The sequence below is a fragment of the Arachis ipaensis genome, chromosome B01 (assembly GCF_000816755.2).
Source record: "Arachis ipaensis cultivar K30076 chromosome B01, Araip1.1, whole genome shotgun sequence".
NCBI lineage: Eukaryota > Viridiplantae > Streptophyta > Magnoliopsida > Fabales > Fabaceae > Arachis > Arachis ipaensis.
This window is the reverse complement of record NC_029785.2, coordinates 35,598,281-35,619,335: the sequence shown is the minus strand read 5'-3', so window position 1 is coordinate 35,619,335 and position 21,055 is coordinate 35,598,281. Positions and strand designations below refer to the sequence as shown.

The 21,055-nt window shown below is 36.0% G+C and overlaps 1 long non-coding RNA gene across 1 annotated transcript; it reads left to right on the top strand.

Moving 5' to 3' along the window:
• LOC110270503 lies at positions 681–20,625 on the top strand. Its single transcript, XR_002360121.1, has 2 exons — positions 681–1,411; positions 20,155–20,625. It is a non-coding gene; the product is annotated as an uncharacterized LOC110270503 (long non-coding RNA).

The window sequence follows — 21,055 nt, the reverse complement described above, 5'->3', positions numbered from 1 at the left end:
GTGAACCGGATCTTAAAAAAAACCGGTCTGATTCATCCAGTTCACCAGTTACCCACCGATTTTTTGCAGGCCAGTTTTTTAGAACGACCGGATCGGCTAGAGGACCGGTTCTCGGTTAATCCGATTGAACCAGCCGATCCGACCTGGTTTTCAGAACCATAGATTTTTGGACTTTTTAGAATTCTCCACAAAAGTAATATGACACAAAAAGGACAAAATAGAAGACAGAAAGAGAGAGTGATGTTCCAGAAGAGTAATTGTTCCTCTATATAGATATGAAACACTTGTATTTCTGCTCTTTCAGAGTCACAACACGTATGTTTGTAATACTTTGTTTCACATCAACACATGTATCTACTAACTTGGTAACAAGTGCTTTTTAACTATTTTCTATCTCACATCTCACATAAATTGCTTTTATGGAGGATATTTATTTTATTTTATTAGTATTAAAATATTTGATTTTTTATTTGAATAGAATAAAATAAATACCTAGTTATACAATATATTTACACCGAATTTGATTATTTTTATAGTTTGGTTCAAGTTTTTAANTTCGTTTTAATAGTTTTCACTTCAATGTAATAAGAAGAAACTTACTATGTGCTTAACTTTTTTCTATAAATAGATCTATGCTTTAGCAAATTAATATATGTAATACGTTTAGGTAATTTTTTTTCAAAGTTATGATTTCATTGAACGAAAAAGAAGTGTTTTGGTCTACGATAGACCTTATACAATGGCTAAAACTGAAAATTTTCACAAAATGACATATCTTGAATGAACAACAAAAGAAAGAAAGCAAATAAAATAGGAAAAGTAAAGGTAATTAGTGAGGGTGGTCATCTTCATTGAGCTAGGAGATGAAGCTGGCTAGGAACTCAGCGTTGATACACCTTACCAGATTTAAGATGTACTGTTCATCAAAAGCTTTACCTTCAAAAATAAACTTGTTGCATGCCTTTTAGATCTCACACTGTAGGTTGACTACTTCTCTTAATTTATGGGTTCTATTTCTACTTCTCTTCATCTTCACAACTAATTCCATCCATCACTGCTATACTTCTTAAATTTGTTGTGAAAAAGGAATTTCAATTCCTCCATTGGTCCAGACTGTCCAAGATTGTTAACAGAAAATCAAGCAATCAAGGATTGACTTGTCGACACCAAACATCTTTAACAATCAGTTAAAATAGTGTGAATTCTATCATTCTCACAAGGATTTCATTGTGCATCACCTTCCATAAAAAGACCCTAAATTTTTGGTTCGCATTCTAGGTTCTAAATGGAGTTCCAAAGCTTTTTCTGTTGGCACTGAATCAACACTAGTTGACAAGGCGGATGGTAGAATTTATGAGATAGTGTATAACCTAAGGCAACAGTGTAGCTACCCTTTCTTTGTTGTGGCCAGGTCACCAAGTCATCTCCTTCCACAATTTCTATCTGTAAAATTGTTTTTATAACGTCTGGACTAAAACTAAAATATTTTGTGTTGAGTTGTTGATTTCATTGTCTATTCTGTGTTTGAAGCTAGTAAACCCAAATTATTTGAGAGTCACAGTTATATAGAATCTGAGTAGCTAGGGGTCAAAGATTTTTAATCCAGGAATCTTTCATAATACGTACTGAATGTCCTCCACCAATCCTCCATTTAACTCATTTTTCTATAACCTTCCTACCCTCTAATAAAATCCTCCAAGAGAGATTGTTTCCAGTCTCTGCTCTTAAGAAATCAAAATGCCTAAAATATTTGTTTTTGTATACTCGATGTACCAGTGAGTTCGTTCTTGTCTGTAACATAACAAAATTAAAGGCTTTGATATCTTCAAAATTCAATTCTTGTCTGTAACATAACAAAATTAAAGGCTTTGATATCTTCAAAATTCAGTTCACCTCGATTCTCTGGTATGTATATTACACTCCATCTCACCCATTGCATTTTCTTTTCCGTATCGCATTGGCCTTACTAAAACTGTATGATCACTCTATGTTTTTTTTTTACAAGGGTCTTTGAAAGCTTGAAACAGCTGAGGGTATAAATATGTATTGTCATTGTCATTACTTTGATAAACATCTTTCAACCACTTGCTAATCGTAAAGACTGTTTCTATTACTTTCTTTTTTCAATAAACTTTATTTTTTACTCCGAACCACCCAGATTCAGATTTCCGATTTTATTTTTATCACTTCAATTGATTCTCTTGTCATTTTTATATCATGTTGGTCGAACTATTGGGTCCCACACACACATTACGGTTAAAGCGTGAGTTTCTCCTATGATTTTTTGAGCTTTTTGAGATTTTTCACAAAAGTAATATGGCACAGAAAAGACAAAATAAAAAAGAGGGAGAGAGGGTTCTATTCTCGAAGAGTAAGTGTTCCTCTATATATAATTATATATATATGAAACACCTTTGTTTCTATTCTTTCAGAGCCACAATACGTATGTTTGTGACACCTTGCTTCATATTAATACATGTAACTACTAACTTACTGACAAGTACTTTTTAACTATTTTCTATCTTACATCTCACATACATTACTCTTATGGAGGACATTTATTTTATTTTATTAGTATTAAAAAGTTTGATTTTTTATTTGAATACAATAAAATAAATATCTAGTTGCACAATATATTTACACCGAATTTAGTTATGTTTGTGGTTTGATTTGATTTTTTTAAGAAAGAGTCATTCGAATTAATTTATTGAATTTACATCTGCTATCTAAAAATGAAAATGAAGGATATAAATTACTTATACAAACTATCACATATCTTGTAAATCAATAGTCAAAACCACCAAAAAAAATGTCATCGCAAAGAAAATAAAAAATTATAAGATAATAAAGCCATTGCAGAAGTTTCCATGATTATAAGCTTGGTGCACGAAATTGTGATCCTTAACAACGGCGCCAAAAATTTGGTGCTCGGAACGTAATTCACACACTTTGTCACAACTTCGCACAACTAACCAGCAAGTGCACTGGGTCGTCCAAGTAATAAACCTTACGTGAGTAAGGGTCGATCCCACGGAGATTGTCGGCTTGAAGCAAGCTATGGTCACCTTGTAAATCTCAGTCAGGCGGATTCAAATGGTTATAGAGTTTTAATAATTAAAAGATAAATAAAACGTAAAATGGGATAGAGATAGTTATGTAAGTCATTGGTGAGAATTTCAGATAAGCGTATAGAGATGCTTTCGTTCCTCCTGAACCTCTGCTTTCCTGCTGTCTTCATCCAATCATTCCCACTCCTTTCTATGGCAAGCTTTGTGTAGGGCATCACCGTTGTCAATGGCTACTTCCCATCCTCTCAGTGAAAATGGTCTAAGATGCGCTGTCACCGCACGGCTATTCATCTGTCGGTTCTCGATCATACTGGAATAGGATTCAGTAATCCTTTTGCGTCTGTCACTACACCCAGCACTCGCGAGTTTGAAACTCGTCACAGCCATCCCTTCTCGGATCCTACTCGGAATACCACAGACAAGGTTTAGACTTTCCGGACCTCAAGAATGGCTGCCAATAGTTCTAGCCTATACCACGAAGACTCTGATCTCACGATCAGAAGGCTAAGAGATACACATTCAAGCTTGTTTGCATGTAGAACGGAAGTGTTTGTCAGGCACGCGTTCATAAGTGAGAATGATGATGAGCGTCACATAATCATCACATTCATCATGTTCTTGTGTGCGAATGAATATCTTAGAGGAGAAATAGGCTTGAATTGAATAGAAAAACAATAGTACGTTGCATTACTTCATGAGGAACAGCAGAGCTCCACACCTTAATCTATGGTGTGTAGAAACTCTACCGTTGAAAATACATAAGAATAAGGTCCAGGCATGGCCGAATGGCCAGCCTCCCTAAAGGTCTAAGATCGCATAAAACTAATCAAAGATCAGATCCAAAGATCGATTCATAACATGATAATAAAAAGTTCTATTTATACTAAACTAGTTACTAGGGTTTACAGAGATGAGTAAATGATGTAGAAATCCACTTCCGGGCCCACTTGGTGTGTGCTTGGGCTGAGCATTGAAGCTTTCACGTGTAGAGGTCTTTCTTGGAGTTAAACGCCAGTTTGTAACCTGTTTCTGGCGTTTAACTCTGCTTTGCAACCTGTTTTTGGCGTTTAACTCCAGAATAGGGCAGAGAGCTGGCGTTGAACGCCAGTTTGCGTCATCTAAACTCGAAAAAAGTATAGACTATTATGTATTTCTGGAAAGCCCTGGATGTCTACTTTCCAACACAATTAAAAGCGCGCCATTTGGACTTCTGTAGCTCCAGAAAATCCACTTTGAGTGCAGGGAGGTCAGAATCCAACAGCATCTGCAGTCCTTCTTCAACCTCTGAATCTGATTTTTGCTTAAGTCCCTCAATTTCAGCCAAAAATTACCTGAAATCACAGAAAAACACACAAACTAGTAGTAAAGTCCAGAAATGTGATTTTTATTTAAAAACTAATAAAAATATATTAAAAACTAATCAAATCATACTAAAAACTATGTAAAAATAATGCCAAAAAGCGTATAAATTATCCGCTCATCACAACACCAAACTTAAATTGTTGCTTGTCCCCAAGAAAATGAAAATCAAATAGGATAAAAGAAGAGAATATACTATAAATTCCAAAATATCAATGAAACTTAGCTCCAATCAGATGAGAGGGACTAGTAGCTTTTTGCCTCTTGAATAGTTTTGGCATCTCACTTTATCCCTTGAAGTTCAGAATGATTGGCATCTATAGGAACTTAGAATTCAGATAGTGTTATTGATTCTCCTAGTTCAGTATGTTGATTCTTGAACACAGCTACTTTATGAGTCTTGGCCGTGGCCCTAAGCACTTTGTTTTCCAATATTACCACCGGATACATAAATGCCACAGACACATAACTGGGTGAATCTTTTTAGATTGTGACTCAGCTTTGCTAAAGTCCCCAATTAGAGGTGTCTATGGTTCTTAAGCACACTCTTCTTTTGCTTTGGACCTCGACTTTAACCGCTCAGTCTTAAGTTTTCACTTGACACCTTCACGCCACAAGCACATGGTTAGGGACAGCTTGGTTTAGCCGCTTAGGCCAGGATTTTATTCCTTTAGGCCCTCCTATCCACTGATGCTCAAAGCCTTGGATCATTTTTATTACCCTTGCCTTTTGGTTTTAAGGGCTATTGGCTTTTTGCTCTTGCCTTTTGGTTTAAAGAGCTTTTGGCTTTTTCTACTTGCTCTTTCTTTTTCTTTCTTTTTTTTCGCCATTTTTCTTTTCTCTTTTTTTTTCATAGCTCTTCGCAAGCTTTTGTATTAACTGCTTTTTCTTGCTTCAAGAATCAATTTTATGATTTTTCAGATATCAATAACATTTCTCCTTTTTCATCATTCTTTCAAGAGCCAACATATTTAACATTCATAAGCAAAAATATCAAAAGACATATGCACTGTTCAAGCATTCATTCAGAAAACAAAAAATATTGTCACCACATCAAAATAATTAAACTAGTTTCAAGGATGAATTCGAAACTATGTGCTTCTTGTTCTTTTGTTTTTAGAACAGTTTTCAATTAAGAGAGGTGATGGATTCATAGGACATTCATAGCTTTAAGACATAGACACTTAGACACTAATGATCATATAGTAGAGACACAAACATAAATAAACATGAAGCATAGTAAACGAAAAATAGAAAATAAGAACAAGGAGATTAAGGAATGGGTCCACCTTAATGAGGGTGACGTCTTCCTCTTCTTGAAGAACCAATGGTGCTCTTGAGCTCCTCTATGTCTCTTCCTTGTCTTTGTTGCTCCTCCCTCATAGCTCTTTGATCTTCTCTAATCTCATGGAGGATGATGGAGTGCTCTTGGTGCTCCATCCTTAGTTGTCCCATGTTGGAGCTTAATTCTCCTAGAGAGGTGTTGATTTGCTCCCAATAGTTTTGTGGAGGAAAGTTCATCCCTTGAGGTATCTCAGGGATTTCATGGTGAGGAATTTTCTCATGCTCTTGTTGAGGTCCATGATCTCTTGTTTGCTCCATCCTTTTCTTAGTGATGAGCTTTTGAGATGAATCTCTCCATCTTCTATGACTCAGAGGTGGAAGCTTTTGCCTTCTCTTTCCTCTTTCTAGAGGTTTCTCTGGCCTTAGGTGTCATAAATGGTTATGGAAAAACAAAAAACAACACTTTTACCACACCAAACTTAGAAGGTTTACTCGTCCTCGAGCAAAAAAAGAAAGAAGTGAGTAGAAGAAGAAGAAAATGGAGGAGATGGAGGTGTGTGAATGGTTTGAATTATGGAGGTAGGTAGGGTTTTTGGGGAAGAGAGGATAGATGTGAGTGGTGAAGAGGTGATGGGGAAGAGTGATTGAGGTGATTGGTGAAGGGTATTTGGGGGAGAGAGTTATGAAAAGGTGTGAAGAGGAGAGAAGAAAAGGTGGGGATCCTGTGGGATCCACAGATCCTGAGGGGGATCCTGTGGGGTCCACAGATCTAGTGGGGTCAAGGACTTAACATCCCTGCTCCATTTAGGCGTATAAAACGCCCTTAGCATGCATGTCTGGCGTTAAACGCCAGCTTGCTGCTTGTTTTTGGCGTTAAACTCCCAAATGTAGCCTGTTTCTGGCGTTTAACGCCACTTCCATGCTCTGTTCTGGCGTTAAACGCCAGTCTGGTGCTTGTTTCTCGCGTTTAACGCCAACTTGATGCTTCTTTCTGGCGTTAAACGCCAGTTTGATGCTTCTTACTGGCGTTTAAACGCCAGTAAGTTCTTCCTCCAGGGTGAGCTATTTTTAAAGCTATTTTTCATTCTGTTTTTGATTTTTCAGTAGTTTTTGTGACTCCATATGATCATCAACCTAAAAAAACATAAAATAATAATAGGAAATAAATAGATATAATTAAATAACATTGGGTTGCCTCCCAACAAGCGCTTCTTTGATGTCAATAGCTTGACAGTGAGCTCTCATGGAGCCTCACAGATATTTAGAGCATTGTTGGAACCTCCCAACACCAAACTTAGAGTTTGACTGTGGGGGCTTTAGTTGACTCTGCAGTAAGAGAAGCTTTTCATGCTTCCTCTCCATGGTTACAGAAGGAGATCATTGAGTTTTAAACACAAGGTTGTCCTCATTCAGTTGGAGGACCTACTCTCCTCTGTCCACATCAATCACAGCTCTTGCTGTGGCTAGGAAGGGTCTTCCAAGGATTATGGATTCATCCTCCGATGAGCCTCAGATTCCTTTGGTTCCTCAAAGGGAAACTCCTTATTGGTCACTGAGCGTCCCAGGAGGTCTTCCTCACTAGGATTCACGTCCTCCTCCTCCTCTTTGGGTTCGGCCATGATGCGTGAGGATCTTGTCTATCTTTTCCTAGTGAATTTGCATGTAATTTGTTGAATTTAATTAAGAATTAATTATATTTTAGCCACTATAGATGCTACTTTGAGTTTTGTGCAATACTGTTTATTTTAGGTAGCATTTGGCGGAATTTGATGGAGTTTCTGCAGAGAAAGAGAAGAAGTCAAGGAGATGACCAGCGAATACCGACGCGGACGCATGGCTCACGCGACCGCGTGGAATGGAGGAAATCGCAATGACGCGATCGCGTGCCTGACGCGAACGCGTGGACTGGAATCTGCACAAATGATGCAAACGCATGGACGACGCGGACGCGTCACATGAGCGATCTGCAGAATTGACAGAAAATGCTGGGGGCAATTTTTGGGCTGTTTTAACTCAATTTTCAGCCCAGAAAACACAGATTAGAAGCTGCAGAATGGACAGAACAAGTGGTCCCCACCCATCAACTGAAGATCTGTTAATTAATTCAAATTTAATTTCAAATCTTAAATTAGGAAAAGATATTATTTTAATTTTTAGTTTTAGATATTAGATTTTAAATTTATTAGGATTAGTTATAAAAGGGAGAAGCTTTCCTTCCTTTGGGGAGGCCCTGGGGAGATTCCACCTCATCCCATCAGGGGAACATAATTGACAATCCTAATTTTCTCTCTTTTCTATGAGCAATTAAACCTCCACTGTTAAGGTTAGGAACTCTGTCTATTTCTATGGATTAATTTTATTGCTTTTTCTATTTTAATTTATGTATGAATTTATAATTTAAGAATTGTTTTCGCTCTTTATTTTATGAATTTGGGTGGAATGGAAGTAAGACCCTCTTTCTATTTGAGTTCTTGTAAAACTTGGAAAAGCTCTTTTTTATTTATTTATTTATTTTTTTATTTCTTTTATTTTCATTCAATTTCTTTTTATTATTATTATTATTATTATTATTTTTTATTAGCTTTAATTTTATTTCTATTTTTTTTATTATTTCAAAAAAAAAATTTAATTTCTGAAATTAAGTTTTGTGTTTCTTAATTAGTTTTATTTTGATTCTTCTTATTTTAATTTTTAGAATTTTGTTCATTTTTTTTTTTTTTGCTTTTCTGTTTACCACATGGTGCGTTTAATTCTTTTTTGTGTGTTGTGCTAAGGAAAAATAATGGAGAGAGATCATATGGATTACTACTCACACCCGAGTAGTGATTCATATCCTTATGAATGGGGAAACTACCCAAATTTTGGTTAGCAAGGTCAAAACCAAAGAAACCTCAGTGCTCCATGTTCCAACTATCAAGAGCCACCACCTCCATATTCATATCAAGAACCACCACCTCTCTATCCATATCATGAACCATCATCTTTCTACCCATATCAAGAGCCACTATCTCCCTATCCATACCAAGAACCATCCTCTTTTTACACTTATCAAGAACCATCACCTCCTTCTTATTCATCTTAAATACCATCAGATCTTGAGCTTCTCATGAAAGAATGCTTACATGATATAAAGACAAGCGTCAAAAATATAGAGAAGCATATGCAGTCGATTATCAAGTACCAGGAAGAGGAACAAGCAAATTCCTTCCCAAAATATACAATGCAAGATCCTATGGAAGAAAGTGAGGAAATCAATCAAAGGAGTTTATACTCCAGTGCATTAGAGAACTTTGCATCCTCACACATGGAAGAAAAGGAAGATGCACCCACAAAGGAGGAAGATACACAACCTCCCATACCCTTGGTAAGCAATGAAGAAGATATTGAATTAAAAGAAAGCTACCAAGAAGAAGAGGTTGAAATTGAGGAAGCTTGCAAGGAGGTGGTAGAATTCAAAGTAGAACACAAGAGAGTAGAGCTTGCAAGACCTCTTCCAAAGTCATCACCATCCAATACAACATTTAAGTGGGTAAAATTCCTATCCTTAATCCTTACTTTCCCACTTGAATATGGGCTACGGGAGACGGATGGTCAACTTAGAGCTCTTTGTGGCATTAAGAGCAAGAGGAAGATGGTTAGTGGTAAGAGTTATCAAGCAAGGTTCAATATGGTTGCATGCTCCGAATTCAAGTGCAAGAATTGGTGTAGAGCTCAATTGAATGGGTCTAGAAGGTTGTTTGGATGTCTCTGTGAGAGTTCAGATCAATTGCCACCCTGTAGAAACAATGGTGATACACAAGAAGACGGGTGTAAAATCAAGGTTTGGGACTCTGGAATTCATTCCCACAATCAACACTCTTGGGGTCTTGTCACTTGCTTCAAAGGCTTTATGCGCCTAGTTTGGGATCCTGGTAGCCATTGGAGTTACAAACATTGGTGGAGATTCCTGGATCAGTACAAGCACAAGCCACCATGACAAGAAGCTCACAACATGTCCAACTTAAGGACTTGAACTAAAAGTGCTTGGTGGGAGACAACCCACCGTGGTATGATCGTTCTTTTTCATTCTTAGTTGTTTTTCGTAATAGTAGTTTTCTTACTTAGTTGATTTTTATTAAGTTCTTACTAATTTTCTGATCATGCAGCTATTTTATCACAAGAACCGAACACCTCAAGCTTTAAAAAAAAAAGCACCCAACGCGAAAGCGTCGCTGACGCGTACGCGTCATCTAGGGGTGCAAGAAAAATAAAAAGTTACAGAGAGTTGCGCGGGGGTGGCGCCAGAATGAAGTCTTTTGCACAAACAAGCCCACGCGGACGCGTGGTCCATGCGTTCGCGTCGTTTGTGATTTTTGTCATTCACGCGGTCGCGTCACCGACGCGATCGCGTGACCTACAAATTCGACGTAAAAGAGCGTTTGGGCAGAGAGTTGTGCCAGCTTGGGGCAAGAAGTGTGCTAAAAGCACAAATTTGGTCACGCGGACGCATGACTGACGCGTTCGCGTCAGTTGCATATATGATCATCCACGCGAACGCGTGCCTGACGCTATCGCGTCATTATGAAGAATTCGCGACGTGCGCGATCGCGTCATTGACGCGAACGCGTCGCTTGCGCCGCCCAATTTTCTTTTTCTCTCTCTCCTAATCCTAATTCTCTCTTATTCTCTTATCCTTTTATTTTTCTTTTATCTTAATATTTTTCTCTTCTATTTTCAGTTCTTCTTTGCTTGAGGACAAGCAAACCTTTAAGTTTGGTGTTGACACTTCGCTTAGAAGTTTTCTGTTTATTCCTATGGCACCAAAAGGGAGGCGAATCATCTTCACTGAGGAGTACAACCTGAAGAATAAAGCGACCGCTAGGATAATTAAGGTGGTTGAGTTCCTTTCATTTTTTATTCCTCCCCTCTTTGTCTATGTTATGTTCCGGTTTTCTGCTATTTTTCTTTGTTTGTTGCATGATCCTTTATTAGTTAAAATCCTAGAACTAGTTTAGTTTTCTCGTAATTGCTTTAATTCTAAAAAGATGTCTCATGTATTACTCACTGAGCTTGAATTCAAAAAAAAATTTAAATAAATAATATATAGGAATGATATATTGCATGAGAAAGTTAGTCTATATTGAAGAATAAACTTATTTACTTAAATGTGGTGGTATTTTCTGTGACTCTGAATGCATGCTTGAACAATGCATATTTTTGATAGTGAAGTTTATGAATGTTAAAAATTGTTGGCTCTTGAAAGAATTATGAAAAAAAGAAATGTTATTGATAATTTGAAAAATCAAAAAATTGATTCTTGAAGTAAGAAAAAGCAGTGAAAAACACAAAGCTTGCGAAAGAAAAAAATAAAATAAAATAAAATAAAATAAAAAGCAAGCAGAAAAAGCCAATAATCCTTTAAACTAAAAGGCAAGGGTAAAAAGGATCCAAGGCTTTGAGCATTAATGGATAGGAGGGCCATAAGGAATAAAATCCTGGCCTAAGCGGCTAAATCAAGCTGTTCCTAACCATGTGCTTGTGGTGTGAAGGTGTCAAGTGAAAAGCTTGAGACTGAGCGGTTAAAGTCGTGATCCAAAGTAAAAAGAGTATGCTTAAGAACTCTGGGCACCTCTAACTGGGGACTCCAGCAAAGCTGAGTCACAATCTGAAAAGGTTCACCCAGTTATGTGTCTGTGGCATTTATGTATCCGGTGGTAATACTGGAAAATAAAATGCTTAGGGTCATGGCCAAGACTCATAAAAAAGCTGTGTTCAAGAATCAACATACTGAACTAAGAGAATCAATAACACTATCTGAATTCTGAGTTTCTATGGATGCCAATCATTCTGAACTTCAAAGGATAAAGTGAGATGCCAAAACTGTTCAGGATTGCAGTTGTAAACCCCACTATAAGAGAAGACATGGGCTTAATCGAACTCTCATTCTCATGCAAATTCACATTCTAAGCTTATATTAGTTTTGGTTGCTTGAGGACAAGCAACAGTTTAAGTTTGGTGTTGTGATGCGTGAGCATCTTGTCTATCTTTTTCTAGTGAATTTGCATGTAATTTGTTGAATTTAATTAAGAATTAATTATATTTTAGCCACTATGGATGCTATTTTGAGTTTTGTGCAATACTGTTTATTTTAGGTAGCATTTGGCGGAATTTGATGGAGTTTCTGCAGAGAAAGAGAAGAAGCCAAGGAGATGACCAGCGAATACCGACGCGGACGCATGGCTCACGCGACCGCGCGAAATGGAGGAAATCGCAATGATGCGATCGCGTGCCTGACGCGAACGCGTGGACTGGAATCTGCACAAATGACGTGAACGCATGGACGACGCGGACGCGTCACATGAGCGATCTGCAGAATTGACAGAAAACGCTGGGGGCGATTTTTGGACTGTTTTAACTCAATTTTCAGCCCAGAAAACACAGATTAGAAGCTGCAGAATGGACAGAACAAGTGGTCCCCACCCATCAACTGAAGATCTGTTAATTAATTCAAATTTAATTTCAAATCTTAAATTAAGAAAAGATATTATTTTAATTTTTAGTTTTAGATATTAGATTTTAAATTTATTAGGATTAGTTATAAAAGGGAGAAGCTTTCCTTCCTTTGGGGAGGCCCTGGGGAGATTCCACCTCATCCCATCAGAGGAACATAATTGACAATCCTAATTTTCTCTCTTTTCTATGAGCAAATAAACCTCCACTGTTATGGTTAGGAGCTCTGTCTATTTCTATGGATTAATTTTATTGCTTTTTCTATTTTAATTTATGTATGGATTTATAATTTAAGAATTGTTTTCGCTCTTTATTTTATGAATTTGGGTGGAACGGAAGTATGACCCTCTTTCTATTTGAGTTCTTGTAAAACTTGGAAAAGCACTTTACTTGAACAACAGCTTGAAAACAATTTCTCCTAATTTTTAATTATCTGGATTTAACGGGATACGTGACATATAATCCTTTTATTTTTGGGTAATTAGAGTTTTTGTGGCATATAAACTGGAATTTGATTATCACCCTCTAATTGGAATTAATTGACCAAGGAATTGGCTGTTGATAAATTTTAGAGGAGACTAGGAAGGTCTAAGGAATTAGGGTCTAGTCACATATAGTTTGCCATAAATTAAATCCTACATGATTAAAATAGTTAGTAAGAAAAATTAATCCGGGAAAATAGATAACTCTGAAACCTTAACTACCTTCTCCATATTTTATTCCCAACTTATTTATTTTACTATTTTATTTTCTGCATGATTGAATATTCAAATACTCTTTTCTGTTTGTCTAACTAAGCCTATCAAACGCTATTGTTGCTTAATCCATCAATCCTCGTGGGATCGACCCTTACTCACGTAAGGTATTGCTTGGTACGACCCGGTGCACTTGCCGGTAAGTTAGTGGGTTGTAAAATACCGCACCAGGCCACACCAAGTAAGGTAATGGCCTTGCATTCTCTTTTTGGATTCTCTTCTGTATTGCTTGGGAGAGTACTAGGAGGGGTTTTAGTGACTCTTTTCCTCAGCTGGCCCACTTGTGCCTCCAAATTTCTAATGGAGGACCTTATTTCATTCATGAAACTTAAAGTGGCCTTAGATAGATCAGAGACTATATTTTCTAAGCTAGATGGATTCTGCTCAGAATTCTCTGTCTGTTGCTGAGTGGATGATGGAAAAGGCTTGCTATTGCTAAACCTGTTTCTTCCACCATTATTAAAGCCTTGTTGAGGCTTTTGTTGATCCTTCCATGAGAAATTTGGATGATTTCTCCATGAGGGATTATAGGTATTCCCATAGGGTTCCCCCATGTAATTCACCTCTGCTATTGCAGGGTTCTCAGGATCATAAGTTTCTTCTTCAGAAGATGCCTCTTGAGTACTGTTGGATGCAGCTTGCAATCTATTCAGACTCTGAGAAATCATATTGACTTGCTGAGTCAATATTTTATTCTGAGCCAATATGACATTCAAAGTATCAATTTCAAGAACTCCCTTCCTCTGAGGCGTCCCATTACTCACAGGATTCCTTTCAGAAGTGTACATGGACTGGTTATTTGCAACCATGTCAATGAGTTCCTGAGCTTCTGCAGTCATTTTCTTTAGGCGAATGGATCCACCTGCAGAATGGTCCAATGACATCTTTGATAATTCAGATAGACCATCATTGAATATATCCAGGATGGTCCATTCTGAAAGCATGTCAGAAGGACACTTCTTGGTCAGTTCCTTGTATCTCTCCCAAGCTTCATAGAGGAATTCACCTTCTTTCTGTTTGAAGGTTTGAACATCCACTCTAAGCTTGCTAAGCTTTCGAGGAGGAAAAAACTTGGCTAAGAAAGCCATGACCAGCTTATCCCAAGAGTTCAGGCTATCTTTATGTTGAGAGTCCAACCATATTCTAGCTCTGTCTCTTACAGCAAACGGGAAAAGCATAAGCCTGTAGACCTCAGAGTCAACCCCATTGGTCTTAATAGTATTACAGATCTGCAAGAATTCAGTTAAGAACTGAAAAGGATCTTCTGATGGAAGTCCATGAAACTTGCAGTTTTGTTGCATCAGAGAAACTAATTGAGGCTTTAGCTCAAAATTGTTTGCTCCAATGGCAGGAATTGAGATGCTTCTTCCATGTAAATTGGAATTTGGTGCAGTAAAGTCACCAAGCATCTTCCTTGCATTGTTATTATTTTCGGCTATGTCTCCTTCTTTTTCGAAAATTTCTGTCAGATTTTCTCCAGAGAGTTGTGCTTTAGCTTCCCTTAGCTTCCTCTTCAGAGTCCTTTCAGGTTCAGGATCAGCTTCAACAAGAATGTTCTTATCCTTGTTCCTGCTCATATGAAAAAGAAGAGAACACAAAAGAAAATATGGAATCCTCTATGTCACAGTATAGAGATTCCTTATATGAGTATAAGAATAGAAGAATGGGAGAGGGAAAAGATAAGAATCCAAACACAGAGGGGAAGAGTGGGTTCGAATTCTTGGGTGGAAGAGAAATGTTAGTAGATGAATAAATAATTAGAAGTAGATGAGAGAGGGAAGAATTCGAAAATAAAATAAAATAAAATAAAAATATTTTTGTTTTTAATTTAAAATTAAAGTTAAAATTTGAAAATAAGAAAATAAATAAAATTAAAATTAAAATTTAAAATTTAAAATAATTAGTTAATTAAAAAGGAATTTTGAAAAAGAGGAAGGTGATTTTTGAAAATTAGAGAGAGAAAATTAGTTAGGTAGTTTTGAAAAAGATAAGAATCAAACAAGATAAGATTAATTGAAAAAAAGATTTGAAAATCAATTTTGAAAAGATAAGAAGTTAGAAAAAATTTTGAAATTGATTTTGAAAAAGATGTGATTGAAAATATATGATTGAAAATCATTTTGAAAAAGATTTCAAAAGGAAATTAAAAAGATTTTATTTTTGAAATCAAAGTTGATTACTTGACTAATAAGAAACTTGAAGATATGATTTTAAAATTTAAAGATTGAACCTTTCTTAATAGGCAAGTAACAAACTTAAAAATTTTTGAATCAATCACATTTAATTGTTAGTAAAGATTTTGAAATTATGAACAAGATAAGAAAAAGATTTTTGAAAATCAATTTGAAATTTTTGAAAATCATAAAAGAAAAATGAAAAATATTTGATTTTTGAAAAAGATTTGAAAAAGATAGAAATTTTAAATTGAAAATTTGATTTGACTCATAAGAAACAATTAAATTTAAAAACTTTTTGAAAAAGTCAACTTAAATTTTCGAAAGTTTATGAGAGAAAAAAGGGAAAGATATTTTTTTAATTTTTGAATTTTAATGAAGAAAGAGAAAAAGATAAAATTGATGCAAAACATAAAAATTTTGGATTAAAATAAAAGATGCATGCAAGAACACTATGAGTGTCAAGATGAACACCAAGAACACTTTGAATGTCAAAATGAACACCAAGAACTTATTTTTGAAAATTTTTAAGAAAAGAAAAACATGCAAGATACCAAACTTAGAAATTTTTAACGTTGAGACATTAATAATTCAAAAATGCATATGAGAAACAAGAAAAGACACAAAACAAGAAATTTTAAAGATCAAATAAGAAGACTTACCAAGAACAACTTAAAGATCATGAACAATGCAATGCATGAATTTTCGAAAAATGCAAGAAAGAGATAAACATGCAATTGACACCAAACTTAAAAACTGACACAAGACTTAAACAAGAAACATCAAATTATTTTTAATTTTATGATTTTATTAAAATTTTTGGTATTTTTCGAAAATTATTTGGAAAAAGAAAAATAAGGATTTCAAAATTTCTAATGAGAATTCCAGAAATCATGCAATGTTAGTCTAAAGCTCCAGTCCAGGAATTAGACATGGCTTACTAGCCAGCCAAGCTTTCAGTGAAAGCTCCGGTCCAAAACACTAGACATGGCCAATGGCCAGCCAAGTTTCAGCAGATACAAATCAGACATATAACAGCTGATTAGATGAGAATCCACGGACTCTTGTGATGATAAGTTGAAATCTCGGTCCAAAGGATTAGACATGGCTTCACAGCCAGCCAGAATTCAACAGATCATCGTGAAACTCTAGAATTCATTCTTAAAAATTCTGAAGCCATAGAATAATTTTTTTTTGAAAATTTTTTTTTTCGAAAATAAGAAGAATAAAAACAAAAACTTAAAATTAAAATAAAATTACCTAATATGAGCAACAAGATGAACCGTCAGTTGTCCAAACTCAAATAATCCCCGGCAACGGCGCCAAAAACTTGGTGCACGAAATTGTAATCCTTAACAACGGCGCCAAAAACTTGGTGCTCGAAACGTAATTCACACACTTTGTCACAACTTCACACAACTAACCAGCAAGTGCACTGGGTCGTTCAAGTAATAAACCTTACGTGAGTAAGGGTCGATCCCACGGAGATTGTCGGCTTGAAGCAAGCTATGGTCACCTTGTAAATCTCAGTCAGGCGGATTCAAATGGTTATAGAGTTTTAATAATTAAAAGATAAATAAAAAGTAAAATGGGATAGAGATACTTATGTAAGTCATTGGTGAGAATTTCAGATAAGCGTATAGAGATGCTTTTGTTCCTCCTGAACCTCTGCTTTCCTGTTGTCTTCATCCAATCATTCCCACTCCTTTCTATGGCAAGCTTTGTGTAGGGCATCACCGTTGTCAATGGCTACTTCCCATCCTCTCAGTAAAAATGGTCCAAGATGTGCTGTCACCGCACAACTATTCATCTGTCGGTTCTCGATCATACTGGAATAGGATTCAGTAATCCCTTTGCATTTGTCACTACGCGCAGCACTCGCGAGTTTGAAGCTCGTCACAGCCATCCCTTCCCGGATCCTACTCGGAATACCACATACAAGGTTTAGACTTTTCGGACCTCAAGAATGGCCACCAATAGTTCTAGCCTATTGATGCGGTATTTTATAACCACACTTACTTACCGGCAAGTGCACCGGGTCATACCAAGTAATACCTTACGTGAGTAAGGGTCGATCCCACGAGGATTAATGGACTAAGCAACAATAGTGTTTGATAGGCTTAGTTAGACAAACAAAAATTGGTGTTGAAATGCAGTATAAAAGACATTAAACAATATCAAAAATATTGAAGAATGGCAAGTAATTAAGTTGGGAATAATATATGGAGAAGGCAGTTAAGGTTTCAGAGTTATCTATTTTCTGGATTGACTTTTCTTATTAACTATTTTAATCATGCAAGATTTAATTCATGGCAAACTATTTGTGACTAGACCCTAATTCCTTAGACCTTCCTAGTCTTCTCTAAAATTCATCAACTGCCAATTCCTTGGTCAATTAATTCCAATTAGAGGGTGATGATCAAATTCTAGTTTATATGCCACAAGAATCCTAATTATCCAAAAATAAAGGGATTATATGTCACGTATCCTGTTAAATACAAACAATTAGAAATTCAGGATAATATGTTTTCAAGCTATTGTTCAAGTAAAGAGCTTTTCCAAGTTTTACAAGAACTCAAATAGAACATGGGTCATACTTCCGTTCCACCCAGATTCATAATATAAGGAACGAAAACAATTATTGAATTAAAAATCAAAACATGAATTAAAATAGAAAAATAATATTATCAATCCATACAATAGACAGAGCTCCTAACCTTAACAGTGGAGGTTTAGTTGCTCATGGAAAAGAGAAAATAAGGATTTAGGTAAAAATGTACAGAGTTACAATCTGATGGCATCAGATCCCTTTTTATAACTAATCCTAATAAATTTAAAATCTAATATTTTTAATTAAACTTAAAATAATATCTTTTCCTAAAATAAGATTTGAATTTAAATTCGAATTAATTAACAAGTCTTCAGCTGATGGGTGGGACCACTTGATTTGTCCATTCTGCAGCTTTTAATTTGTGATTTCTGGGCTAAGAACTGGGTCAAAACAGCCCAGAAATCGCCCCCAGCCTTTTTCTACATTTTCTGCACGTGGCGCATGTGACGCGTCCGCGTCGTCCACGCGTTCGCGTCATTTGTGTAGATTCCAGTCCACACGATCGCATCAGGCATGCGATTGCGTCATTGCGATTTCCTCCATTTCGCGCGGTCGCGTGAGCCATGCGTCCGCGTCGGTATTCGCTGGTCATCTCCTTGGCTTCTTCTCTTTCTCTGTAGAAACTCCATCAAATTCTGCCAAATGCTACTTAAAATAAACAGTATTGTACAAAACTCAAAATAGCATCCATAGTGGCTAAAATATAATTAATTCTTAATTAAATTCAACAATTTAGATGCAAATTCACTAGGAAAAGATAGACAAGATGCTCACGCATCACCTATACTACGAAGACTCTGATCTCACGATCAGAAGGCTACGAGATACACATTCAAGCTTGTTTGCATGTAGAACGGAAGTGTTTGTCAGGCACGCATTCATAAGTGAGAATGATGATGAGCGTCACATAATCATCACATTCATCATGTTCTTGTGTGCGAATGAATATCTTAGAGAAGAAATAGGCTTGAATTGAATAGAAAAACAATAGTACTTTGCATTACTTCATGAGGAACAGCAGAGCTCCACACCTTAATCTATGGTGTGTAGAAACTCTACCGTTGAAAATACATAAGAACAAGGTCCAGGCATGGCCGAATGGCCAGCCTCCCTAAAGGTCTAAGATCGCATAAAACTAATCAAAGATCAGATCCAAAGATCAATTCATAACATGATAGTAAAAAGTTCTATTTATACTAAACTAGTTACTAGGGTTTACAGAGATGAGTAAATGATGCAGAAATCCACTTTCGGGCCCACTTGGTGTGTGCTTGGGTTGAGCATTGAAGCTTTCACGTGTAGAGGTCTTCCTTGGAGTTAAACGCTAGTTTGTAACCTGTTTCTGGCGTTTAACTCTGCTTTGCAACCTGTTTTTGGCGTTTAACTCTAGAATAGGGCAAAGAGCTGGCGTTGAACGCCAGTTTGCGTCGTCTAAACTCGGAAAAAGTATAGACTGTTATATATTGCTGGAAAGCCCTGGATGTCTACTTTCTAACACAATTAAGAGCGCGCCATTTAGACTCTTGTAGCTCCAGAAAATCCACTTTGAGTGCAGGGAGGTCAGAATCCAACAGCATCTGCAGTCCTTCTTCAACCTCTGAATCTGATTTTTGCTCAAGTCCCTCAATTTCAGCCAGAAATCACCTGAAATTACAGAAAAATACACAAACTCATAGTAAAGTCCATAAATGTGATTTTTATTTAAAAACTATTAAAAATATATTAAAAACTAATCAAATCATACTAAAAACTATGTAAAAATAATGCCAAAAAGCGTATAAATTATCCGCTCATCAAAGCTCAAAAAACAAGTACCTATGCACTTCATTTGCCTTGCCAAGAAATCTGAAACCTGATAGCCATGAAGTATAAATTACTTCAAGTTTCCAATAAAAGAAGGGAAAGAAAGTAAGAAATTAGTTACAATTCATGATAACACAACTCACAAAAGTAATGAGGAAATAACCAAAACACCCTATAGTTTGAAATAACTTAGAAAATAATAGCATGTGAGGTGCCTTAGCAGATATATCTCCAGACATAAGATATCTGCAAAAATATTAATAGTAATAAATCGCTTGATGCACCCAAAGTAAGACTGTAAGAATATAAGAATTTATATCATACTCTACACGATTTTATTAGATAAGATTAGCATAAAATACTTAAAAGTAAGGTGCCCATGTGAATTCCATATTATTACAACCACTACTGATTCCTGAAAAATGTTTGCAAAGATGTAAGCCTGGAGTTTATCACAGGATTGCCAAATTCACATGGTTTCATAGTGGTGCTAGTAGTAATTGATCAACTCTCCAAATATGCACACGTTCTACTGCTTAAAGGTGATTACAATGCTATGTTAACTGCTGAGTTATTTTTCATTAACATTGTCAAGCTCCGTGGCATGCCAGGAACCATTTTGTCAGATTGGGATAAGTGTTCATTAGTGCTTTTGCTAGGAACTGTGTGGTTTTTGAAGATGGAGAAAACACTGTAGGAGAAGCAACAGAAGAGAGTTACCTCTGGTGCGATGAAAAAGAGAGGAGAAGAGACTCAATTGGGGATTAGGGTTTTTAATCTCAAGGGACCAAATTGAATAAAAATAGTTTATGTCGCCACGTCAGCTAGCTGTTGTGCTTACAGAGTGTCACCAACGAATCCAACTCAGCTTTTCGGTTGCGCCAGCTGGACAAAATTGGCCAGAAGGACGAGTATGAGTCCCGGAGTGCAACTTCAGGGATGAATATGAGTAATTTTTAATTTCATAGATCATTATGAAACTCGAGGATAATTTCAGGGACTATTTTAAGGCTTACCTCGAAACCTTAAGTATAATTGTACTTTTTTTAAAAGAATATTCTATCAAAAATGTCTTAGTATATCATGATTTGATATAATGTTTTAGTTTAATTATTATTTAATGATAGTATAATTTTTTTTTTCAAATATTTGTGTTCATATAAATTTTAAGATATGTACATTATTGAGTCAAACATATTAAATATAGAATACAATAATCTTTTTTCTTTTTTGGGATTCTCCACAAGAGTAATATGATGCAAAAGGGACAAAATAGAAGACAGACAGAGAGGACTTTATTCACGAAGAGTAAATGTTCCTCTATTTAGATATGAAACACTTGAATTTCTACTCTTTTATAGCCACAACACATATGTTTGTGACACCTTACTTTACATCAACGCATGTATCTATTAACTTGTTCCTGGCAAGTACTTTTTAACCATTTTCTATCTCACATCTCACATATATTATTTTTATGGGAGACATTTATTTTATTTTATTAGTATTAAA